The sequence below is a fragment of the Falco punctatus genome (assembly GCF_963210335.1).
Source record: "Falco punctatus genome assembly, chromosome: 9".
NCBI classification, from domain to species: domain Eukaryota; kingdom Metazoa; phylum Chordata; class Aves; order Falconiformes; family Falconidae; genus Falco; species Falco punctatus.
In genome coordinates, this window is record NC_137589.1 from 6,168,574 (window position 1) to 6,196,203 (window position 27,630).

General features: G+C 42.5%; 1 long non-coding RNA gene across 1 annotated transcript in view; it reads left to right on the forward strand.

The window, feature by feature from the left end:
* Positions 1 to 27,422, forward strand: part of LOC308069799 — a 53,964-nt gene extending 26,542 nt beyond the window's left edge. The window contains exon 2 of the long non-coding RNA XR_013930518.1: positions 1 to 27,422. This exon is cut by the window's left edge and continues 24,487 nt beyond it. This is a non-coding gene — a long non-coding RNA (uncharacterized lncRNA).
* The last annotated feature ends 208 nt before the right edge of the window (positions 27,423 to 27,630 follow it).

Consider the following 27,630-nt stretch of genomic DNA (forward strand, 5'->3'; position numbering starts at 1 on the left):
AATTAAGAAGATTAAATAGGGGCAGCACTAAAAAAAGCAAGCCAGGCTTAACCCTGGTGTAAAGGATGAACTAAGCACAATGACATCAAACAGGAGCAGGAAACTTTGAAGAGCAGTAGGTGATTACTGGCTCTTAATTTATGAGGAGGATTAGAGCGTGAACGCCTGAAGAGAGCACACAGAAGAGAATAGATGCTTTTCACTACAGAATAATTACGCAATGTAAGACGAGGAGATCCTCTGCCTACTCATCTCGCCACAAAGCACTCACCTCTAGCCATAGAAAGCCTAAAAACTTCTGGTGCTCTAAAAACTTTTTCTCCATTACATAGTAATGAGAAATTCAGCCCTCCCTATAAATCACTTCAACCTGCCCCTTTTGTTTAATATTCTGTTCCCTTGTTCCTCTCTGTATTATTAACTTCAACTCCACAGGGCATTACCATACTTCACATCAAGGACTTCCAACCTGTGCTCCATCACCCACAGAGCTGACAGAGGTACGGCCAAAGCCGTGCATTGCCAGCGTCGTGCCGTAGCCATTTTCCTCCGTGCGGTTAAAGCTGTAACTAGTGATCGATGTGATCCAGCTTGACCTCTTTCTAACCTGTCTTGGCAGCTCCCCTCTTGGTACGGCCCCTCTGACATTTCTTGATTTAAATGCATAATGTACAGCTAGACTGTTTTCTCTTTCCTCTTCCAAAAAAGATTAAAGCATGAATGAGGGGAGCATGATTGTTTCAAGGCAAGGCATCTCTGTGATATTTTAAAACACACCAGAACATTAGAAAATCACCAGAAATTTGAGATTATCATTATAGAGCTTGCTACATTCAAGAATTTCAAAAGAATCCACCACAAAAACCATTGCAAGAAGCAGTCACAGCTCTACCACTGAGAAGACATATGTGAATTTTTCTTAGTCTTTTTTTTTCTGTTTTTGTTTCAGTAAATAAACATCCACCTTTGAGACACAAGCCGTCTCTTGAAACTGCCCAATGGATCTTGTACATCTTGAACTAAGCTTTCTTGTAACTGCTAGCACAAAGTTCTAATGACAGAAGGTACCACTTACTGACATCTCTGTGGCTGTAAGTTGGCTCCAAACTAAAAATCACATTACGTGTGAGAAAATGAAAAGCATCACAGAAATTCTTTGCCTTGATCAAAAATGAAGATGATAGCCGCTTTACTTTTATTCTGACAATGTATTACATTGCATTAAAACCACATTTCTATTAATTGCAAAGTGACATTCTTATTTTCTTTTTTGGATTGGCCTTATTGGGGCTTCTGGGAGTACTTCAAGACACAAAGGAAAATTGATTTTTCCATTTATTCATATACTTCAGTTTTCGACAACACATTCAAACCACTAACCAAAATGTTTTGTCTGACCACATCAAATTCATGCATTCTGATAAACTACTGCAAATATGTTACTCTTGTCTCAGCATGCCTGAAACAGTATATGTAAAAATGTCCTTAAAGGAGGGGAAAATTACAGCAAGAGGAAGGAAAAAAAAATAAAAAAATTAAAAAGCAAGACAGAAACGACATATTAGCATTGAAAAATGCTACTAAGAAGAAATATATTTTTGCTTGGCATAAATAAGTGGCTTATTTTTCATTGCCAAAGGAAAGTCAAATTACTTTTCAGAGTTATGCAAACCTCAAAGTTTTGCCTGGAGGAGATCCTGAAAGAGAATTTGAGGAAGGTTCATTCCGATTCCTGCTATTTGATCCACAAAGGAGAAATACTGCTGGCATAGGCTCAGCACGCCCTGGGATGCTATTGGCCTGTCATCCTTGAAAGAAGAGAAGTATTGCTGGTAGGGAAAAAGGCAAGTGGTCTCCATGCGTGACTTCCAGTGAGCCCCAGGCACAGGTTATTAGAAAAGTAGACCTTCACCAAACGGGATTCAAAATCCAGTGTGAAGTCAGTTGGCTACTTTCCAACAGTGCTGCTGTCATTTTCAGTATTTCTCTATATTTCAGCTCCAGTTAAGGATCAGAATCCTCAGTGCATTTGATAAACATAAGAAAAGCATTAGTTTCTGTGCAAAATGCAGAAATGACCTTTCCTTTTATGGTTCCAGATTTTAGTAGCAGCATGAACAGGCTTCTGACAGCAAGGGGATGTGTTTTGTTTGTTTGGCATTCCAGTACTTTATTGTGTGACACCAAGAAAGATGGAAAAGACACTTTTGGCACTTGCATACTTGTATCATGCTACAGCTTGCCAGGAGGAAAGGAACAGACCCTGAGCCTGCAGAGACAGCCTGTATTAATGGTCCATTAATCCAAAAAAGAGCAATCAGTTACCTGTCAGAGAACAAGAATTTAGAAAACATTTTAAGTAGCTTCTCTGCTTATCAGTAGCGTAATGAGCAGAAATCTGCCATTTTCTACAGTCTTCTAAGCCAAAGTCAGTCCACTGCACTTAAAGCAGGAGTGCAGCCATTAAACTTTCAGGATTCTGTTAATACAACATCAGCTTTCCTTAAGCAAAGCAACATTTCCCCAGAGCATCGTCCCCTGTAACTCTTTCTTCTCCCTGACAGAGATGATTATCATGTCACTGACTACAATATAAGCACAATCTGCAGAATGTAAAGAGGTAAAGAAATAGGTTAATCCTCTTATTTTCTTTTCATCATGCTTTCGGATTTATTATTCTTTTCTGACCTGCCTTCGTTGTGGCATACGGCACCAACTGTGACGCTGCCTATAGTCACATCATGCCAGGAGCGAAAGTAAGACAAGAGTAATGTCCCATTACAGCTGGGGCATGGAATTCATCGGAATTAATCTCTGTCTTATGAGAGATCAGTCCCTGGACTGCAAAGTCAGTAGTGTTTTGCAGGACACAGGTGCATAGCACTGCACTCCTTTCTTCCATATAACTGAAGTGGGGAGACTACCTGAGAGAGGAAACTTTGAGAAGAAAAATTCCCTGGCTCCTGTAGGACAGCAACAACATTTGAGCAAACCACAATATATGACTTGAACCCATGTCCTAGGATGGGAGACAGACATATACCCTGTCTTCTCTCTTCTTTCTTACAATGAAATCTCAATATAGAGCCATTTTCCTAAGTTGACTTTTCACTATGAAAACAACCCATGGAAGAAAACTTCAAACGGTTAGACATATGATCTTCATTTTTTTAAAAACCTGTAAAAATCCCAGGGTTTATAAATGTTCCCTCAACCTCAGATGGTGTCCTTAGGCTTTTTAATTCTACGTTTTTTATGTTATTCCAATGAAGAGAGGAGATCTTTCTTTTGCTGAGGAAATGTATAAAACAGTAGAAGCTCAGCGATGTGTGCTACAATGTGCTTTGTGAAAAGCAAACCTGTAAAAATTGCATCCTAGGAGTCCCTATTTATTACCTTGCAATTATTTCTTGATCAAACCTATCCAGTTTAGCCCTGAAAAGATGCGTGTGTTACTGCCTGTCACTGAGAGCTCAGCAAAGGTGAAGCCTGATATTTTCTGGGTCATGCTCTCTGCAAAGATCTTATAATGTAAATGTTGAAAACCCTCACTCATGGTATGTGAGCCAGAACCCCACTTACCTTTCCACTTCTCCAGGACTGAGAAACCCCCTTAACGAGCAGCAATAGGTTATTTAAAGATGAAAGTAAACAGATCTGAGTCCAAGTGGATGCAGGAAACAGACCACTGTCTTGATTGCACCAGGGGAGGTTTAGATTGGATATTAGGAAAAAAAAATTCACCAAAAGGTTTTGTCAAGCCCTGGCACAGGCTGCCCTGGGAGGTGGTGGATTCACCACCCCTGGAGGTGTTTAAAAGATGTGTAGATGCAGCACTGAGGACATAAGTAGTCCTGGACTTGGCAGTGCTGGGTTAACAGTTGGACTTGATGATCTTAAAGGTCTCTTCCAACCTAAATGACTATGATTCTATGATGGCAAAATCTGTACAGAAACTTCTTGACAAGAGCCCCAAGCTGGGTGTCATCCAACAAGTCTTTCCACCAAGTGTTTGTTTAAGCCTATAGAGATGCAGATTAGCTTCAGCCAGCGCAGGGTAGTGATGCATTTTTGTATTTCCTGTAATCTTTTAGTCTTGGAGCATGACTACACAGTGGTTTTGTAGACAAATATAACCCATTTCCATCCCTTTTCCAGTCTCTCTGCAGGGTTTTTTTCCCACTTAGAATTACTCCCATATCAGTCATAGCTACATGACCTCCACTTTGCTTGGATCACGGAGAGAGAAAGGCCGTGCATGCTGGTAAAATATGATGCAAATACTTGTTAGAGCCTGCAGCTAGAGTCCAGGAAAAGGCTTTTGACAAAACAAACACACTTTGTGGTCCAAGACCTCTACAGCTCCAAGCTGTAATACTGCCACGTCTTCAGACCACTGCTGTGATGGGTTTTATAGGGATGCAATGACATTAAATAGTATTGTACATAACCGTGGCATTTCCCTAAATTGTTACAGATTAGATGAGTTAAGTCAAACCTTCTCATAGCAGAAGACCTACTTTTGGGGCATGGGGCTCCTTCAGTGCAATTCCATTTATTCTAATTTACTGTACTTTGGGCTGTGTTCATGAGGATCAGGACACCCAGGGGCCCGGGGAGAAGGGGACGTGTGCTGTGTCTCACGGCAGCTCATCAGCTGGGAAGGTGTCAACCATGTTACAACCAAGGGGCAAGTTTATAAAGAGACATAGAGGGAATAAGAAATTAAAAGACCTAATCTGGAGGAATTGTATGTACTACTACTGTTACTGAAACATCAGAGCCAGGTCAAAAGGCAGATGAAAGAATACAACAACCTGTAGACAATTTGGAATAATTTTAGATACTACATGTATTCAAGCTTCCAAAGGTGACCTGCCACTAGCTAGACCGTAATCTAGAGTGAAATGGATAAAAAAAATAATATCTGAGGATTTTTTAAAAAACATATCAGGCCAAGCCATAGTAAGACTGAAAGATTGGAAGCTGAAGCTACATAAATTCAAATTGGAAAAAAGGTGATGACTTTTACTCGATAGCAGTCAATCACTGCAATGACTTCCCATGCATGGTTTCCCCACCACTTAAACTTTTTAAACAAAAGCTGGTGTCTTTCTAAAATACATCCTTTTGTGGAATAATGCAGTCTGCCCTGTGTTACATAGGATGTCAAATATTCCCTTCTGGCCTTAATCTATGAAAGATTATAAACTTGTTATACGAAGTTACTTGTTCCTATATTAGAAGTTTGTCCCCTCCCTACTCGAGGTGATGATATTTTCAAGACATCACATGCAACTAGCCAAGACAAGGTGTGTTTGACAAAAATGTGCTGTTAATTTGACATCTGTGAAGCACAGCTGTACCTGTGGGGATTGTAGTAAGTAAATCTTGAGGCTGAGATCTGGAAACACACTGGGTAAACAGCCGGTGCTGTGTCACACAACTGGTTGCAGGTGTGCCATCCTGGGCTGGGCTGGAGGTGACAACCACCCCCTCTGGCCCATTCTCTACCCCATCTTCCCCCACTAATAACAGGGAGACAATCTGCATTCACATTTACCATGGCTCTTGTGTGCCCCCATGTTCATTTTCACAAACAAAACATGCCCCCTCAATAGGTGCATTTTTTTCCTCTGCCTTGCAGATGTTGTTGCGACAGCTTTGCAGAGAAGTTGCAGGTGGGCTTTGCACTCCCATCAGGTCCCACCATAGAGTCCCATACAACAAAGGCTCGCAGGTGTTTCCCATATCTTTGTGGTTATTCCTTTTGAAACGCATCTGTTGAAATGCATCTTGCCTACTGCTTAAAATAATATTGCTTGGCAATGCGGGTTGTTTACCTTAGCTTTAACTGCCCACCCACACTGAAGCAGAGTGTGGTTTATGTTATTTAGAAAGGCCACGGGTACAATGCGAGCCTTTGAACGACGAGGCTTCCCTCCAGAGTGGGAGGCTCAGAGGGGAAAGGTGACCCAGAGATGTGGTAACATTTTTCACCTCCACTTTACTTTCCAGAAGGGCAGTGCTGTAAGATTTGGCACCGGCTGCTTTACCACCTGCCGTCTCCTCAACGTCCCAACAGAAAACTGCACAAAACCCAGCCTGTCTTTAGGTAATTGCACTTGTAAAGTAGAAGCGGGTCACTTCAGCATTACACATGGCATCTTATTAAGCACCTCACGATACATAAAATTAAGACAAATGAAAAAAAATTTCCTAAAACACTTCTGTGGTCACAGGCTGTGTAGTTGACTTGAATTGGGTAAAGTTTCCTAGGCTATGAGTCCCTACTTCCTATAACCTTTTGGAAAAACTTTGATTTAATTTCATTTTGCTTCCGTAATAATTACTGTTATCCTGTGAAGCAAACAAAATAAGTGATCAAAGCAGGACATAGGAAAACAGACCCAAAATACATCTAGCCTAATGTAGACGGAGGCTGTACTCAATTTCCTTCTGAATTCTTAACATGAGGTAATAACTAAGTTGGACTTGCAAAGTGGTCTGGAAGGGACCTGCAAGTCAGAGGGTTATATTGGACAGTACTAATCTACTTTACTCTGTTAATTTTATTCCAGGAGCAGCATAAGGGTGGGATTTTTTTCAAGATATGGTTTAGAAACCACTGGGAGTTATTTGGATGCTGCCTTCCAAATTCAATGCTTTTATTTTTTAATATCATCATTCATCGGACAGGCCAGCGCTTGCCAAATTCTAAACAGTTCCTTTAGAAGCAGAGCCCAAAACAGGCAGGACCTCACTAGCACCTAATTGCTTTTTGGAAAATAAACACTTTACTTCATATTTCCAATGCTCTGCCTAACAACATGGTAGGTCCCCTGCTTCTCATACATGAAGAGAGATTAATGAGGGCTCAAGTACCGACCCCTTCTTCAGACAGCCATCTACAAATAGGTGGGAAGAGTTACTAACTGGTGTCTACCTCCTTCCTTTGCCTAGACTAAATAGGATCCTAACTTTTAAACAGTTAATGGCTAGCGCAATAATTCCTATCTCTACTCTGAAGTTGAAAAATATATTTCACAGAATTTTTTTGCGCAGAAAACAGCATTGGTAACTGTAGAAGTCTACCAGCGTGTTCCTAACCTTGAAGAGCAAGTCTCTAAAGTTTCCATAGGACAGTAATCTACACTTCCCCACCCCCCCCACCCCCCCCTTGCCTGCTAAAAAAGGAAACTATATTTTTGGTACAATAGATTCCCTGAAGTGTACATCTTTGTAGCCAAATGCTCTGTAGAGCACATTCCTGCCATTCTGTTCAAAAATTGTTTTTCATTAGCTTCCAGTTCAGTCAATTCGAAGCAGCAGTGAGCCCTAAGAGTGAAGACTTTTAATGTACTTGTACATTATGCATAGAAGTCCTAAATTCCCCGTCTTTTATGATTTTTGGTATTGTAGTGGTAATAATAGAAGTTTCAGAAGAGTTGCATATAAGCAACTCTACGCAGACAAAATTCTTCCAGTCATGCTGAATTGGTGTAGGCAGCTATCACCGACTGGCAGGTCTAGTCCATATCCCTGAAACTAGGCTTCTAACTGAACATATTTACTTAACTTCATTATGCACCCGAAAGGTAAACTTTCTTATGTATTTTAGTCTTTTGTGTATCTTCAGATAACATCCTATATAATTTCTCTTAAGAATGTCCAAAACAATTGACATATAGTGATAGATTAATGAATGACACTCTGCTTCACAGTCCTTCTTTTTCCCCTAGATACCTTGGTCTTCATGTGACAGGTACTCAAACGGTTTTTACCTTCTATTTCTTTTTACCTTAGGCATACTGAGTGTTTTAATGGTAAGATACACTGTCGTAGTCCCTTATTTAGAAGCTTTTAGAAGTGTATCTTTACCCACATAGTCCAGGTCAACTGCATTTGAAACAATTGCCCTTAAACAAACTCAGCACCTTCTACCTCTTTAACAAAGTCATTTTGTATCATTGTTGAGGAGATTTTGGATGGGCAAGGAGAAATGATGCACTGCACAAAATCTGGAGCTACAGAATTGCACACTTGACACCTCCACGCATAAACATGTCACCTCATTTCCAACAACCGGTGACACAAGGCTGTACCAAATGTTATGCAGGGCCGTGTGGTCACCTACTCAAGCAAATGAAAGGCAGTGTTCATAACCAAAGGCTCTTGACCTGATGATGACCCACTGACTCCACTTCTTAAGAGACTTCTATGAGGAAAAACCCCAAAACACTAGAGTGCTTGTTTGGGCAGTTTTCTGAGGAGAGGCAGAGGGAAGCTTGTGAATCTTGAAAGACGTTTTCTTGAATCTAAGGAAGGTTCCTCTGTATTTTTCAGATTCGTTATCCTGCTGTAGTTAAATTAACCAGAATAACTTTCAGATGCCTGTGCTGTCATTTACGAACAATACTTGTCATTCTGTCCTAAGATGCACTAAAAATGTGGAATGGCTCTTTCTACAGCATGACAGCAAATGCAATGCTGAAGCGGTCTAGATGAACAGAGAAACACGTGGAACAATGTAGCCTAGGTGCTACCTTAGTCATCTCAAATACTGCAAAAATCTCATTTAGATGTCGGAAATTGGCAAGAGAGCTGAAGACAAAAACTAAAGTATCAGTGGGAAGGCTAATGCAGGTAAAAACAAATTTGTAAGAGAAGATGGAACTGACTTCACTCTAAATCTTGATGATTTAAATCTGCTTTAAACTCCACAGATCCTGTCGGTGGAAAAACAAATAAAAGACATGAAAAAATGGAATGGGAAAAATACAAGTTAATGCTGTTCAAATACAAAGTGAAATGAGGCACCTGAAGGCAGTGGTGTCATTGAACAGGGCGTTTTTACACAGATGTCACCTCAGAATAAACGCTATTGTTATTTCTGGGTGAGACACCCGGGACTGGTTTCACAGAATGAGTACATGCCTTACAGAAACTCTTCTCAAGTGAAATGCAATGAAAACAGAGCACAGTGCTGGAGGAGTACCGATGGACACCAGCTGAGGTCCACCCTGCAACAAGGCAGCTTCAGCTCCGGGCTGCTACCACCCAGCTCCACCTGCACCCAGGAGCCACCCACACGTTATTTTTGTCTGGGATTTACAGTTTGCTTGATGGGCACTAGGGAAAGGAGGTCTGTATTAAGGAAAACGGGAGACATAAAAGGAATGAAGTACACATCTAAGAACATTAGATGCATACAGTAAAGATTTAGTAGATAAGAGGGGGAAAAAAGACAGAAAGACAAGAAACCTCATTAGTATGTTAAAACATACCAAAAGATCCATATAAAAGAGATACAGAGCCATTGGACGGTTCACAAGTCAACACCTTTGTTCAAACTTTGGTGAAATCTATACCACTTAAATAACATAGAAAGTATATTGTCTAATGCTATTGAAATCAGTCCAGCTGAAACTTCATGCTCAGGTTTGAGAAACTGTGAAAAAAGTTTTTGAGAAATTCTGACAGAAAGAACAACAAAACTGAGATTTGGGTTCATGTTTATCACTGTCAGAGAGTAACATCATTTGGAGGTTGTCAGCATGAAATAAAAATATTCAATATAATATTACCCCAGACAACTTTCTTTGTTTTTCATTGGGCTTAAACTTCACCTAAGTCTTTGGTATCGAAAGCAAATTTGGCTCCTCAAATGCCAAAGACATAAGTGAAATATTTTCAAAACAATTTTTGAAATGGGGCAGAAAAAAAATGACCTGTAATCAGACAGTACAATTCCAAATAGAACTGTTTTCACAGGTAGCATCGCCTCCCTTTTATCAAAGAGGTTTTAGTTTTTTCTCACTATAGCATTACTGCCTACTCACCCAACCAATGTCAGCCTTGAAAAACAAATAATTACCCAACCAACACCCACTGGTCGTTCAAAGCCCTTTACCTTTGCAAAGAATACATTTCACAGCAAGTCCACTGCAGAACGATGTTACACTTCGGTTGCATTGGACCTAGAGCAACACTTGGCATTGTCCCCATTTCCCACCTCTACAAAAATAATGGCTGGACCTGCAGCCTCTTACCCTCCCGCAAGCACTGGCCTCTTCAGCAAATTCTTGTTACTGTCTTGTCCTCAGGGAAAACCTTAGATGTACAGGCTTATCTCAGTGATTTAAACACAGCTACCTAAGGATGTGATGGATTTCCTTTATTTGCAGTCTTCCAGTCAAGACTAGATGGATATCTAAGCAACATGTTATAGCTCAAACAGGGAGAGAGGTGCCTGATGCAGAAATTACAGGGTCAGATTCAAAGGCCTGTGTTATGTGGGAGGGCAGACAAGGTGAGCTTGTACTTCAAACCAGAGCATCTACACTATAAATTTCAAGGATGTCCGTAAAAGTATGAAATGCACAAGGAATTTAACGCAAAGCATTTAGCTTTTCCCTTTGTCTGAGCTGTAACCCCAGGCTTTGCCTTTCCACCACATCATTCTGAAAGGAAATTAATTTCCCTGCTCACTAGTTTTACTGAAATTATTTAAAGTAATTGCTCAGCTACCACTTACTTGAGCATAGAAACTTTCTTAACCCCAAAGCTCTCTGATTTCAACACTTCCCTCCAACAAGAGCTCCACCTGAAACAAAAATAATTTCTCTCCTTAACCTTTCAACCCAGAACTCTCCATTCAGCTTAGAATGTAACCCTAGGGAAGAGGATTTCCCTCTCCTTTTCCTTCATATTAGATATTTACTCACCTACCTGTTTTCATCTTAGCCTTTCCTCAGACCCTGTCCTGGTTCACAGGACAGCCATGGAGCATCATTGGAAGCAAGGAGGGTCGACCTGCAGGGAAGTTCCTCAAAGGGTTCAGGAAATCTTCAAAGAAGGGATGGAGTGGATACACACACATATAGCACACTGGTGTGATGGAGCTTCTGCCTGTCCAGGACCTCTTGCTGCTGTAGGAACATAAAATTTAAAACTTATTATATGGTGTTTACTACATGGCTGTGGGACAGAAGTCCTCAGTAACTGCTCAGGCTCCCTTAACCTCCTTGGTTCTCTATAGCTTTGTGGCTTTTTCTGCCCCTTCAGGGAGGGGTTGGAGAGAAGGGAAGGGGGCAACAGAAGGTGGGTCCACTCCATCAGGCTAGATGTATCCAAAGATCGCAGCCAAAGGCTGAATTAACTTGCCTGTTACTTTCCTCACCCACAGCCAAAGGCTGCCTTTGGTTACTACTTCCCTGACCTAGAACCAGTCTTTGCTCTGTAGCCAAGAGTGTCAGCTCAGGGGAAACACTGGCAGTGTCCTATTAACACGTTCCTTTCTTAAGTCCCAACTTCTTCCGAAGATCAGGCAAGGACAGCATGTGCCACGCTTGGCTTCTGTACAGCTGCTAGGGAAGGGTGGGCATGCAGCACGCTGGACCTGACTGCAGGGTCATTCCTGGAACCTGAGGAAGCTCAAAAAGAGAAGGAAACAACACTGCGAAAACAAGTCTCCTGCTTTGTAACAAAACAAGCCAAGGAAGTGCCAGGTTATCGTGAAACGGAAGCAGCTGAAAAATAGTAAAAGAGCTGATACCCGCAGTATCGAGAAAAGAGCTCATTCCAAATACAGTGTTGGGGGGAAGCTGAAGTCATGTAACTCTAAACAGAAACGGGATCACGTTGGCTACCTGCAAAAACACAACCGTAATGCTAATCTCAGAAAGTGAGAGCTGCGAGCTCAGCAAGCCCCAGTGGGGGTGCCAGCAGCTGCCCAGATTTCTTCGCACGGGGCCTTTATGAGCTGAGCACTTTACTAAGCATGTTTTCTTTAATATTTATTTTCCCAGAACCAGCCTGATCTCATGTTCCAAGAATGAAACCCTGGCATGGAAGTGGCATATCTGCTAGTTAATGTCAACATTTGATGTGCAATCAGACAGCAAACAGAATTTCATATTGTGGTAAAAAAAAATTAGTTACTATTTGCTTTAATTCCATTTTCTTTCTGTCAGATACATTAAGAGTCTTGTAAATAAGTAAAAGAATTTCATTCTTACCTGTAAAAAGAAAAAAGGAAAAAAAAATCCACCTCCTTCTACAAGTTCCAGCAAAATGTTACAATATCCAGCTAGTAATGAATAGCTTGAAACATCTTTTGCAGAAAATATCATAATAAAAGACCCCAGTGATTTGCACGGTACTAAACTATTAAGGAGGGAAAGAGCAAACTTAACTGTGAATGTACTACCCTGTAGCAAAAGGAAATTCCTCCCCGACTTAAAAATTGGGAAGGCTAGACTAAGTGATCATACCGAGTGGGTACAGCTAGCTGGCTAAATCCCACCAGCTACAGAACCTATGCCCTGAGCGAATAACCCAGCTCATCCGTGTGCTTTATTGTCCAGTACTTTTCTGGACAAAAGACCACAGGAGATCACGTTTCATACCGTGATGTCCCACGTCTGGGAAGAAGCGAGCAGTTGGGACTCCCACTCTGTGCAGAGGTGGTGCTCACAACCACTAGGACTTAGTCTTAGGCTCACAAATACGCTCATTAATGACAACCACCGCTGGCAGAGCACTTCTGTAAGTCTTAGAGCAGAAACACCTGCAGCATATCCCACCCTGGCAGGGAAATGGAGCTGGTGACCTAACAGTCTTTTCCACCTCTAACTTCTGGGGTTTTATGAATTGTCAGTCACACCTAAGTGTGATATCGCTATAAAATCCCAGCCACGTAAGAAGCTGGCAGAAATCTTGGGCTGTGCAGCTCTGTGGTTTTAGGCTTAGCTGTGTCCCAAAGACTGAAAGGAGGTAGAAGACTTTTAAGGATCAGTGTTGACAGTTGCCTTCAGATATATTCAAAGGTACAAAATGCAATTACGTAGACAGCAAACTCACCTGCAGTTTGGGCTGCAGGACAGACGTAGCTTTGAAAGAAACAATAAAGGAAAAAGAAAAATAAACCCAACTCCCTCTAAATACCACCTGTATGGAGGAGAGACTGATATGGCTTTGGTGTTCCAAAGGTTGGCAGGGATTTCCCTGTGTTGCAGGAAGTCACTAGAGCAAGACAAGGGAGGTAACGCAGAGCCTGTGCCCACTGCTGGCTCTCTGCTGAGAGATGGCCACGTCAGGTCCATGGACGTGGTTGAACATGGGTTCTCCATGACCCCTACCTGGCCACTGCTACCCTAACACTGGGGCAGATCTCACTCTTCAGTGCATTTAGTGCACTGCAGTGGGATGGTCTCTTTGTTTCAAGTATGGCAACAGTTTAATAAAGCAATAAAAATGCATACGAAACAGAAAAGCAGAACTGTTTTCTCCCCCCCTCAAAAATCCTGTAATGGGAAAAAAAATGCTGGAAACCAGGTCTTCAAATCATACACCAGTGCTCCAAGCCTGGGACTGTCCTTCATCTCGCTGTACCACTATCAGAGAGATTAGTTTTTCTATTGTATACATGTATATGGCACCTGTATTTTTCCAGAATTTGGAAGGGGTTGTTCTATAGCATGATTTAAATCATGCCATAGAAAAGGGCCACTCAAAATGCAGAGCTGCAAAGCAGAACTGCCGAGCCATCTGAGGTATTTTAAATGAGATTTTGGTCCAGGTCCCCCTCCACCATGTCCTCATGTTGGGAAAGTATATCCAGAGCTGACCCGGCTTTCCCAGGTGTTTTCTACTGGGACAGAGTGCAGAGTGTGCAGTTAATCACGAGTGCATTCAAGTGTCCTAAGGTCTTTGGGTGAAAGCTGTTACAGACATTGAAAAAGTGTTTAATAATCAGAGCCCCATGTCCTGAGTGCAGGCTGGGTTCACGAAAGTTCACACACCTCTGAAGAGGTTTCAGCCAAAATGTAAGCAAGCCAGAGCCAAACTGCGGTTTCAGGCGGTGGCAGGGACTGCACGTTGCTGGGAACCCCTCCCGGGAAAAGCAGGGCAAGTACATCTGCAACGCCCTTTGGGGTGACCCGTGCGATGCACCTGGGACGGGAACCAGTCTCAGAAGGTGCCAACACCCTCTACCCAGAGAGACACCCATTCAAATCACTGCTAAGTGATCTCGATCCAGGGGCAGGCAGCTCAGGGGTTTTATCTTGTTGTGAAAGGCAAGCGCATACTGAATTTCCAGGATCGTGACTACGTCGTAAGGGGCATGCTGAATACTGCTGCAGGCACAATGTTACGGTGTGCAGTGGCTTACAGTCAACAAAAACATACTGTTTATCGCAACTACCTTACTTTCAAATCATTTCAGTTGAAAGTACACATAGTGATCTCATAAGAAATCAGTATATGGTCTTTCAACTAACTGGAAGTGCACTGGCAAGTCAAAATGCCCTGTTTTTTCTCATGTGCAGTACGCTCTCATATAAAGAAACCGGACATATGAAGGCTTTTTCCTCTGGAGGAAGAGGAGTTGGGATGAAGACTTTGCCTCTCTTTTAAGATGAGGGTGGAACAGATTCAGCATGTTCCTCTTACAAATACAGACAAATGCAGCACTCCAGTCCGGTGGGACAGTAATGAAATGGACACCGTATTCCATGGTATTACACTGTACGGACTGTTATGGCACAGCAATCGAGCTGTGAAACACACACAAAAATAATAATAAAAAAAAAAAGCCAAAAGAAAGAAGAAGGTGATTTCTACTTCTGCTTTATGCAAATAGAGGCAAAGGAAGATCTGCATTGTGTAAACTTATTCTTAAGAGAAGAAAAGGACAAAATCATCATAAATTAAAAAGTCATACCCATTGTAAAAATTTCCTAGCGCTTTTTCCTTAGTTTTGATCGATGTACTTTAAGACTACAATTGCAAAATATTTGGTGTATTTTTATTACATAAAAAGCTTGGACAGGATTTTTTTCCTCTGCTGGGATAGGAATTATCCCAACCAACCTTAGATGGCTGAAGATGCATTTATCTGCAACTTCTGTAGCAGTCAGAGAGAGGATAAGTAAACTTCTCGGTTCTTCAGGAACGAGGCACGGAGAGGAAAGAGACTCTCACCCTATACAAACCAACATATACGCAAGGAGGTATCTGCAATAAGGTTGGCTTAGGGAGTCATGTCAAAAAAAGATTGCGTTCCCATTATTCTCTGGTTGGAAGTTCCCCACAGAGGTCGCGCCTCCCGCCGCCGAGGTGGGGGTAGAAGCAGACCTTGGCCTTTCACAAATCGCTGGCAGGGGCCCACCTGCCCCCACCCCCTCTGTCCACCCCCCCTGTCCCCACTGCTCTGAGCGGGAGCTCTGCCGTGGGCCTGCAGCGCGCCGGGGCGAGCGGGACACCGGCCTTGAGGCAGAGGGACTGGGGGGGCGGGAGGTGGCACAGCCTGACACAGACACCTCAGCAGCACAAGGACGGCTGCATCCACTGCTCTCCTGCAGGCCGCAGGCTCCCTGCTGCCCTCCTCATCCTCCTGTGTTAAATGCTTTTGATTACCATTGTATTGTTTCTCCGAGGTGTATCGTACAGTTCTCTGTGCCAGCTGTATGCAGGTTTTGTACCACTTTAGACAGCGCAGCGGACACCTTAACACAACACTGAACCATGCCATGGCGCTGCGGGTTTTTTCTACCATAAACTGATTAAGTATCAAGAGAAGTTAATCATTAGACGGCTAGTTGTACATTAAGACAGACTCCCTTCTTTGTCTTCCAGCATATTAAATACCTTCTTCTTTGAAATGCCACATAAAAGTGATAGATACCCTTTCTTAAAGAGTCAGGCATCTAGTCAAGTTACGTTTTATATTAGTTCAGTGACAAAGAGCCCTCCTTGTTTAAATATAGAAGCGTAAAGCAGATAAGGTGAAGTAAGCTGGCTGCAGCGAGAGCGCCAGCTCTGCTCCCCGTCCAGATAAGCAGCTGGAGGGGCAGGGGAGTATCTGCTGTGCAGGTTTGCACCGTGTCAGTTGCAGCGTGGAGAGTGGAGACAAGGGTACGACGAGAAAATAAATGAAGCTAAGGCCAAAGATGCAAATGGTCAAATGTATTTGTGATAACACGATGGAAAGCTGTTGGCATTTCCTAAGGGTATTTAATGGATTTGGAAAGATAGTTTGGCATGGAAGCTGCTTCTTAAAACAACTTCAGAAATGGAGCAAAGTCTCCCTGTGTACGCTGAAAAGGGTGTGTGCATGTGTGTACGTGTGCGCCTGGGTGTGCTCGCTTGCGTGTGTGTTGGGGGGTTATCCTTCCAGGTAACATTTGTGTTTAGAGAGCTCCAGGAGTGCTGTCAGAAGTAATGCCATCTCCTCAAAACACACACACACACAGTTCTAAACAAAAGGTGAATGAAGAGGGAGGCAGAAAAGAGGACTGAGTGAGAGACCAAGCAAATCCCCTTCCTGAATCACTGGGAAAAAAGTTTCTTCCCAGAGGAATGATAAATTATATTTTAGCTTACCAGCTTTTACAAGGTAAAACTGTTGCTCAGGAGAATAAACGCCTACTTTGTGTGTCCCCCTGGAACCAGAAGGCAATCAAGCCAGGGCTCAACTAACGTATAATCTATATTTACATGTCAGAAAGAAACAACCACCCTTATTTAGATTCTTGATTTACAATCCCTACTTTTCATACAAGCCTGTCATTCCTAGTGAAAGAATGCAGAGTAGATTTATGGGATCTGCATTATGCCTTAAATCTTCATAGCATTTTTAAAGCACTTTTATGACTCATCCTAAGTAATGTTTTCCCTCTATTTTCAAGACATTACTGTGTAAAAACAGATTCAAATCTTTACCTTAAAAACAAGATCATTTTAACTAACCATGCTGGCATCAACCCTACTGCAATGCTAAACCTTGTCAGCAATGTCCTTATAAGCCTCTGTTTTCCAGGGTTCATGGCCTGAACGTAAAATGTGCTTTGTACTAAGGTTTGTCTGATAAGATCTCAACCTGCAAGAACAGTGAATTTGTTTTCACCATCACAGTCAAAATAAAATAAATCTCTGGAGGCTCTGTAAATTAGATAAAGGTAAAAAGCCTGATTCTGTGCCTTCTCCCCCATACCAGGCTCCTCTTTTCTTTCAGAAGTCTGCTTGAAATATATGTCAGCTCAGGTTCAGCTCAGTTAAGAGCAGAAATATCCCAAGTATATTAATCAAATGCATACATACAAAAATGCTGGCTGGGCACAGGTGTGTGTATCCACGCATGGACACAGCAATGCAGAGCTGGTGGTTAAGCAGCACTCTCAAGAACTGATGTCCTTTAGATAGAAATTTAAATATTATCAAAGAAGTAAATAGTGAAATGTCCTTAAATGAGTTTGTAAGGAATGAGTTTCTTAAGCTTTTTTTTTTAATGAAAGCAAGCAGCAAGTAGGTCATGCTAATATGTTATTAGAAAATATAAATATATACACTATAGTCACTAGTAAGATCTTTCAGTGAGACCGCTGAACAGCAAGCACAACATTTAGGAGATATATTTGCAGAAATGATGTCCTTCATTAATGACAAATTGCATAGCACAGATCTCTGCATCATATCTAAACTGTTGCTAGAATTTCCTCACAATGATTGCATCTTTTACAAGAGTCCTAAAAGAGTTGACATGGAGCTGTTGGAGTGGGTCCAGAGGAGGCCACGGAGGTGGTCAGGGGGCTGGAGCCCCTCTGCTACGGAGCTGGGCTGGGAGAGCTGGGGCTGCTCAGCCTGGGGAGGAGAAGGCTCCGGGGAGACCTTAGAGCAGCTCCCAGCACCTACAGGGGCCGGCAAGAAGCTGGAGAGGGGCTTTGTACGTGGGCACGTGGTGACAGGCCAAGGGGGAATGGCCTTAAGCTGGGAGAGGGGAGATGTAGATGAGCTGTGAGGCAGAAATTGTTCCCCGTGAGGGCGGCGAGGCGCTGGCCCAGGCTGCCCAGAGCAGCTGTGGGTGCCCCATCCCTGGCAGTGCTCAAGGCCAGGCTGGATGGGGCTGGGAGCAGCCTGGGATGGGGGAAGGGGGCCCTGCCCAGGGCACGGGGTGGGACTGGGTGGGCTTTGAGGTCCCTTCCAACCCAAACCGCTCTGTGATTCTATGACTCAGCTTCACCAGACAGGAACACCAGTGACAGGGACTAGACAAGTATCCCCAGCACCCCTCTGGCTGCAAGCCCGACTGCCGCCCCTCTCCCGGCAGCTGTACTCGTACAGCTTGTGCTCTCGGCGGCACGGTAACTCAGCCTCAGCGAGAGATGGGCGATACCTCAGCACAGAACAGCCAAGAGCCTGGAGTGATCCACACAGTTTGGGGAGAACTGGGAACTGTGGAGGCAAGAAAGATCAGTTCACCTACCTCTCAGCTGATGCAGTGGTCATGAGTCAGCCATGGAAAAGGTGAGCTTTGGTGACACTGCCCACAGCCATAGCAGACACGGTGCCATCCTGGGAGGAAGCAAGAGCTCCATCAAGGCAGCCCCGCCAGGTGCTAGGCACTCAACTTTCAAAACCTGGGCAAGACACAAGGGACAAAACCAATCCGGATCACTTTCTTGATATAGGTCTCTCAATTCCGATGACATTTTAAGTATGTAAATTTCCCCCTAGATTTTGCCATCAGGGTCTTCAAAATGACTTCTTGGAAATGCAAACATAAACATATAAGAATCCATTTCATGGCTCAGATTAAGCTTCAGTATCTTTATTTTATATTTTATCTTAAGGTCTTAACCTTTTCTTTATGATGAAAGAAATGGAAAAACTTTGGGGTCTGTTTTTATTTTTTTTAAAAATAGAACATGTTCTAACATATGGTTACTTAATGTGAAAGCGTTCAAAATGGGTAGAAAAGTCTGTTATGCACCGGGTTGTTACAAGCCAGAGTAAGTATATATCAAATACTATGAACAGAGAAAGAAAAATAAATTGGGAACAGCAAACACTTCCAGTAAATTATAAACATGCTTTAGACCATCTTGAATAACATTTAAAAGCACTCACAATATTATCCCACTAAATTATGTGTTTACTCTGGATTCAGCCTCGCAACCTTCAGCCATATGAATAGTGTCATCCATAGGAACAGGATTGTGAAGGTAAAGACCACTCACTTGAGTACATGTTAAAATTTTAGAGTCTGCTGTTATTTCCTTAAATCCTTTAAAACTAAATTTTTCCATTTGCAATAGCATTTGATAAGAAAACCATTTTTTAAAACATCAGTCTCCATTCCAAGCTGGTCAAGCTTTACAGATCAAAATCAGTCATAAACACATCTACTACCTTGGTAAATATTTAGATTTTTCAGTAGCTTTTCTTCAAGTGTCAGAAAACCAAGCAATTAGTTTAAATTTTGTGTAAACAATATTAAAAGTCAGTATCTACTATGCACAGAAAAGAGCATCAAAATATACCATCACACTGTGACACACTATATTAAAAATACCTCCTCCTCAAGGATTTTATTAATAAATATCCATAAAGTCTAGTTACTGGTAGGTGTTAAAAAGAAAATCATATTTTGGACACATACATGCCACTTCTAAAGCCACAAAAGAGGTCAGGATCAACAAGTAAACAAACTCAAAATTCCTACCTCCTACATTCCTACTGATGAACATTGATATTTGTATACAATTAGGCTAAATTCTAGGAGAAGAATAAATAAATAAAGAAAGAAGAAAAAAGAAAACCCTGGGGACTTAGCAACAGAGTTCAAATTACTTGCAGACACCCAGTATTGATAATACTCACATACTTTAACAGGCATCAACATGAGATGTGATTATACAATATTTAGTGTTCTTGGCTTTGGTCAGCCAAATCGTTAAACAGATGCTTAAACCGGAGTGTGTGAGGAGTCACACTGAAACATCACGCAGCTGCGTGCCAAACACTTCAGCTCTACAGCCTGCTACTCCGAAGCGTGGGTTTGCCATTCCCCAGCTATTTTCAATATTTAAAGTTGAAACTCGAGTGCAGTTTCTGTCCTTTGCTGCTAATCTTTGCAGCATGGGAGGCGAAACAAATAGCAAATCTTTCCTCCGAGGGAAGGAGGTCCACGACCTAGCCTAAAAACTCACAGCCGCGAGCTCATGGGGGGCGCAGGGTTAAAGCCTCTGAAAGCCTGATCCGCTGTTCTGCCATGACAACGGCACCTGAAGCCCCCAGGAAAGCTCCTCGAGTCTAGACAGGGACCAGACTGCAAAAGCTCCATCTGGCACTATGATTCAGCTACTCCTCTTCCTTCCCCTACCTGATGGACTCCATCCAACGAGCAGAGCCCCCCTGCCAGGTAAGACCCCACGTGAAATACTGCACAGCAAAGCATCAGCAGGTATTCCTGCCCACCGCCTTCCAACAAGGGTCCAACCAACAGACTCCTGCTCTGTTTACATACCAGAAATTTCTTAGTTGGAACAGCTCCGTTGGGACAGGTTGGATAAATACTTTCCCAAAACAGGGTGCTCTAGTGACAAAGTTCTGCCTCCAAAGCCCAATGATGTACGTTCCTGTCTTTTCACAGAAAAAGACGTGGCTCAAAGGCCACTAGTGGTCACATTTGTCTCATGGTTTCAAATATCTAGGGTCAAGTGGCTTAACATGCTGATGGAAAAGCTTTCCCTCATAAGGCTGGTGGAGCGGGTTGCCCCTAGAGCCTGCGAGGTCTCCATCCTTAGAGGTTTCCAAGCCCAGGACTTCAGGAAGCCCTGCACAACCTGGTGTGATCCCAGAGCTGACCCTGCTCAGCGCAGAAGGTTGGATTAGAGCTCTCCTGAGGTCCACTCCAGCCTGGATTACCCTGGAGTGCTAAGAATGCATTCTCCCTCTCTCCCTCTGCCCCCAAATTAAGTTTTCTGTAGGAATATTTTCATTTGTGCCTTATCACTTCCTTCAGAATGCCTGCTGACACCAAAGGAAAGCTCAGGTTTGGTCAGAATTACGTATTTATCAATACTGCTAGCCATCTCATACATACACTGTTATTCTGCTACTGTCAAAGCCACAATAATTTTTCCCCCCAAAGTGCCAGCTGCCAGCTGCAGCCTCCGAACGACCATTGTAATGAAACGCTTTATTTTCAAATGTGTCATTTATAGAAGCAGGAAATGTTTTTCGACTACTGAACTTTCCAGTAGTCAGGAGCACACTTTTTCCCTCTTAACAAAAGCTTTTACTAGTTCAAATGTATAACCTGTGTGGAGGAGTTTATGGCTGAATGCATTGGAATACCCGGATGCCTGTTGAAACTCAAAAGGTCTTTTAAGCTAAACCAGATAATGTAATTTATACAGACAACAAAAATATTTAATGCAGACAGAAAATTAGAGTGTAAGAGTCCGCGAGAAGCCAGTTACCTAATCTTCTGCCTCTGCACGATCAATCTGCGCTGTTCCTAGCATATCTGTGCCTTGGTTTCCTTACAAACGAACCTTCTCTGGTACAGATTCCAAAATCTCCCTTGGCAATTTTTACGTCAAGATGCTATCTGACAAGGATATCATCACACGCTCTGATGGCTTTGGCTCTCATTGCTACCTGAAACGTGTCTTGTTTTCAGTATGACTTTTTTCTCCACATCACGTATATACCATCTAACCGGAGCTCGTACACCAACTGACCTCGTGCTGAGTAGATGTGTTTACATGCTACCTCACCAACCCATACGTGTGAGGGAACCTATTCTCTGACAGCTTAGGAATTGTTCATTTAAGCATTGAATCTCTTGACCACTAAAAGCTGAACATTCATTTAGCTGGAGATAATTAGCATTGACAAGTAGGGGCAAGTTATCAACAACAGACACAAAAATGCATATAACTTGTTGAAGCATGAGCTATCCTTGCTCTAGGACTGCATTAGCTCATGCATTCCTCTCTTGAAAGCTTTTTATTAAGTATACACTGTGTATGCCTTAAAGCTAGCGCTCCCTTTTTGGCTTCATCCAATTTGGGGTATGAATAAACCACTTCAGAGAAAACTTTTCTGGAGATGATGAGAATAGTATTGGCTAATGCCGTGTACTCCCTGCCTTAACTTCATGTCCCAGTGCTGGCTCCGAGCCTGCTGATCTGGTTACCTTATTGCATGACCATAAGCAGACTTTACAAAGGTCTCTTGTGAGATACCGAACCAGCAAAGATGTGACGGGATGTAGGCTGGGTCTCCATCCCAGCTATAGGGAAGCCTTTAGAGGAAACAGGAAGGTGACACCGAAAGAAAGAGAGAGAGAGGGGTCAGGAAGGGGATTCTGAATGAGGAGTGACAAGACAACAGGAATTCATTCTACAATAGTTTAGAAAAACTAAAGGTTATCTGTGGATTTCCCTCCCTCCCCAGAAAAAAAAATGCAATGGGAAAGCAAATACTTCTGGAGATTTACTAGGTTGGTGGCCAGCTACTCCCTTGGTGGTCGGGTGCTCACAGGTGTGTGTGACCTCCAGGCTGCTGACTTGACTCTGATGTCCTCATTTGACCAAGATCCATCGTAGCCACGGCAATCTTAGCCGTAAGATCTGGTTTTGGAATCGGATGTGTTGCTATGAAAATTTCAGTTCAAAAAAACTCCACTTACTATTGAAAACAAAACTTTTATTCAGCTTTTACCTTCTGACCAGCTCTGGGTACAGTTTGGTTACAGGACAGATGGCTTCTTTATCTGGGCCACAGGATCAAACAATCATCTGCCAACCGAAATGCAGGCTCATTGACAGATCAGAAGCTATGACTACTTCCCAGGGCATAATGTAAGAGGTAATGACTTATATTTAGAAGATGGTAAAGAAATACGTAGGATTTTAGCAAACTGAAACAGAAAAGTCATTTCTGATCAAAGAGACCTCCACAAAACTCTTAGTTTACTGTGGGCCAGAAGCTATCTGAAGGTCACGCAACTGATGTTGCATGTCCTACCTAAACTTAGAAGATGAAGTATAAAACAACACCGTAAATCAAATACCTGTGGATCACAAACATCGTTTCTCAATGTTACAGCTACCACAATAAATGTGAAACCTCACAGTTCATTACGGACATCCCTGACAGGGAGATTATTCCTGTTTCCCCATGTGACGGGGTAAAATTCTGGAGTGAAGGCTCAGTAAAAAGCCACTCATTATTTCCTTCCCAGCTGTCATACAACAAAATTTCATTAACCTCAGATGACCAGAAATGAGATTACCAAATACCTCGATAAGGACTAATTAATCTTTTTTGTGCCTGTTAATTTTGTGATACTGCTATATATCTGAATAGTTTTATACGAGAAAATATAGCAGCATGGCTTCTTCTTCCCCCCTCCCCCTTTTTTTTTTTTTTTTTTTTTTTTTTCAATTGAGATTCTTATTTGTTACCTTTTTAGAAAAAAATATCAAAAAGCATGAACAGCTTCTCTAAATTAGGCCTGGGTCTGCAGAGGGATCAAAGGCACGCTAAAGCAGTCATCATCTTAAGTAGTTCACAGTTTGGTTTTCTTTAGAGGATTTTAAATTTGGGCTCAAAATGCTATGAGACAAAACATATAAGCAGCAACCCCCAATAAACTCAAATCTACAAGGATCATCCATGAAAATTGTAATATATTCAACACACAATTTTTTTTTTGTATGAATACAATTTCACACACAGTGAAATTTGGTGTTTTACTAAACGCAATCTTTGCATTTCATCAATATTAAAGTAAGTATCATTAACCTGTTGCGCATTTGTGTACACCCGAATTAGTAATGGTGATCCCAGTTTAACTGCCTGAGTTTGCACAAAAACCTCAAAGGCTTGAGAGGGGTAGATAATCTCTGAACAGCAAATCTGGACAGTATTCACCATGATTCATAACCATATGCACCAACAAACTTACCAGACCCCACTAACACATCTAACTGAACGTTTTTTACTTTAAAGTTGTCCTGTTTCTTTTATTCCCCAGGCAATTTTGGTGAATTTCATGTATTTTTTCATCCAGGTTGAGCCAGACAACACTGGAAAACTCAGGACAAGGACAGTTTTATGGGTACAATTTCTTCCAACGACTTTATTTACCTTGCCCTAAGATGATCCCTGTTGCTTATTTTTAGTGCAATTGTCCGGTTTTTCAGGAAGCCAACCTACTTTATGTCTGACCAGTCTTCCCAGAAGGTCTGTCCTGCTATGGAAAGCTCATCCGAGCAGCTTTGGGTGTTCAGTCACCAGAAAGCCTCTCTGCCACCAGTGGATCAGAAAGAGCTCGTATATTTGGAGGCTGTTGACATTGCTTTCTTATTTTACCAGTTTGTTACGAAACCTTGAATTCTTTACCTTGGGACATTTAGGTAGCATTTAGGTTTCTGCATTGCAACCTGTGTGTGAATGAACAGCGGCGAAGGCATCGTGTTCGCCAGAGAAGCCCACTGCAGGGCACAGGAAGGGTTCAGTAAATACAACCGCTGCAGTATTTCCTCATTCCATGATTTTGCAGCAGCAACAAGTGATTATACAATAAAGTGCATTATACGCTTTTCCATTTACTTTGTCTTTCCAGTGCTGAATCTGCCCCTAAGATCCTGTAAACTCCTAGTCTGTTACGCCACACCTTTTAACCTACAGATTTCAGACAGTTTGCTATAGGAAGACAGAAACGACTCTCGCTTAACAGACAGGTAAGCACAGGAGAAAAAAGCAGGTGACTCAGGGGCAGAGCAAGGTGTAGAATCCATACGTCCTGCATCCTCCTAGGAAAGGCTGGGGCATTGCTGTGGAGATGATGCAGTCAACAGTCTTAAGGAGAAACTTTCCTATGGTAAATTGTTTATTGACATTTGCTCAGCTTTACCTTATTTAAATCCTGTTATACGTAACCTAGGTAAGTTAGTCCAGCTTTTCAGATGAAATTATCCGGTGTTGTAGGCAGAAAGTAAACACTGCACCAGGAGCGCTCCTCCAGCCTCCTTCATTAGCTTTACGTCTGCCTGACTTAAAACATTTGTTACCATTTTCCTGGAATCTTTAAGTTTAATTTGGAAGACGGTCACTATAAAAAGATTCTTCTGGGTACGACATGTGAAAATATGATAGCTAATAAAAGGTGCTGATTTACCAGCAAGAAGAGATGACAGCTTCTGCTTTAAAAAAAGAACAAACCACCAAACAAATTCATCAACAATAGCTCTACAATGTTTCCACTCAATTTGAATTCATCCTCTGGATTTCACTTGACAGCACGGGACAAAGCGAGTCCTTGCAGCATTGTGCCAAACGTGCTATACACTCTCCGTTAAGCGGGCTGTATACAATATTTAAACTGAACCATATTCCTTAGAGTTACCAGTCACAACTGCCACTGGAAAGCTGGTTTTATTGTGACCAGTAGTGCTGAACACACAATTTGCTTTGGGCTGTTAGGGACAGGAGTAGCAAAGGTTGCCTGCTTCAGAACATCATGCTAGGGCAGCATGCAGAAATGGAGAGCAACACTGTAGGCATGAGTTTAACTTTCTTTATAACCATTGATACCTATGGAAAAAAATAACAGATCAGGCAATTATTTATGTCTAGAAATGTCACCAGAACGTGCGAGTAAGGACACATTAGAGCGACCACTTTCTATCAATTAGCAGCCCGAGAAATATTTTTAGCGTGTCCATGTCTAGATTTTTCTGTTTTCATTAGGTGACTTGCCCGATATTACGGAAGACCTCCTGATAAAAGTCTTTCCTGAAGGAGTCACTACTGCTGGGAAGGTCAGAAATGATTTTCAGCATCTGCAATCTGACCACAATGCAATGTGCATTTGGCTTTCAGGCAGAGGGCTGTGCAACGATGCCTTGGCGAAAGCACTCCTGAGCGGGAAGGGGAGCAGAAGCCATTTGGCAAAACTCACATGCCGCGTCTCAGCCGGGGCTTCGAAAGGAAGAGACTGACCCTGTCCCGCAACGGCACCAGCAACGCTGAACGTCACTGCACGCGCCGTCGTAGCCAGCGGCCTTTCGTACTTCGGGAAGAGCCGCAGCGGACAATGATGGTTGGCGTAAGCAGGGGGAGCTGGCAGTGAAAGCCTCTTGCACCCGCTGCGCCCACACGGGGTGCCGGCAGAAGGAGCCCCCCCGTGCTGGGATCTGGGGGACCCCGGCCACCCGACACTCCGCCTGAAGTACCCAGCCTTGCGCGGGGGTCCGACCTGGCTGCTCTCTGGCTTCCGCACGCCAAAACGCCCTCAGCTTGACTTCGTGACGAACGGCTCGAAGCTGAAGCTGGACTAATTCAACCTGGAAATACAGCACACGTTTTTCCAGCAGAAGCCGCAATTTTAAATGAGACTTCAAATCTGGAGAGGGCACCTAAGAGCTGACCTCCTGCCTAACCACAGCCACCGGGCAGATGCAGAGTCATGTGGCACCTTGGAAGACGAGCTGGCTTTTCTACCTAAAGAATTCATGTATATCAAATACGGGCTTCATTTTTATCCTTTCCCACTGTCCAGAGACATCAGAAATCAGTTTAATTGTGTAGACTGTCAAGGCTCCCTAGGAATTATGTGCATTTTCTCTCTCTGTCTCTCATAGAGAATCCATCTTTGCTCCAAATAATTACCGCCAGAGCTGAATTAGAACCTGCCAACGTTACAGAAAAGAATCCAACCCTTTTCTACAAACTTTCAAAGCAAATATGAATTTGCTTTGCTGGCTTTTTTTTTCTCCTCCTCCTTTTTTTTTTTTTTTTTTTTTATGTGCACTGTCATTTGATTCTCTTTGAATAACTTAGCATGAATGAATTTAGTGAAGGCGTGGTATATAAGAAATCTTTGGGCAGATCCTCAGCTGGTATACAATCGGCTTCAGAAAAGCTGTGTTCAGTTACGTCCTGAAGATGCATCACAGTGAATTTGAAAAGCTCTCTCGGAGATGATTCACCTCACGTGAATGTCAGTGTTCCCATCAGCTATCTCAGTTTAAGGATTTTAGCTATTGAGTCAGAGGACAGACAATAGTACGGGATTGAGCCCAAGCAATTAACTCTTTGCTTGGTTTTATTACAGAATCCTGAACTGGAGTCCCACAGAGAACCTGTAACACTGTTTGTCAAAGAAAACAAAGAAAAAATTTAAATAATCAAAAGTTCGGAAGACAAAATTAAACAGCAGTCCATGATTTGCACATAGAACATGTTTTTAAAAACACAAACCCAAAAGGACATTAATCGAAACCTTTAATCCCAACAAAGTATTCATTCTGAGATAATTACTGCCATAAAATCCTCTGCCACAGAGACATGGAGAAGAAAACCATCTTCAAAAGTTACATACGTAAGCAGCGTGGAACTTGAGAAAGGAGTTGGCAAGGAAGAAACCCTACAGAGACATGAAAAGAGGGAAAGATCTTGGAGGGAATGGAGCCTTTCAGCATAAGTCATTCCTCTGTGAAAACACGGTATCTTTTAGAAGACTCTGAAACGGGAAAAAGATGGGGAAGATTAGCCAGCAGAAAGCAAGTTCCTCTTATAAATAAGCAAACAAAGCGTAAAAAAAAAAAAATAATAAATGAATAGCAGCTAACTGGATCTTGAAAAACAGTTGGGCCAACTGTAAGCAATACAGGTGATGAAAACTGAAATTACACAAGTTTTTACCCATGGCACAAGAAGTGCTATAATCCACCAAAAAATGTCTTCTGCTATTGGGATTCCTCCATTCTCTCCCATTACAATAGTTTCTGAGACACCCAGCGTTAAAACTGGCAGTGTCCTTTG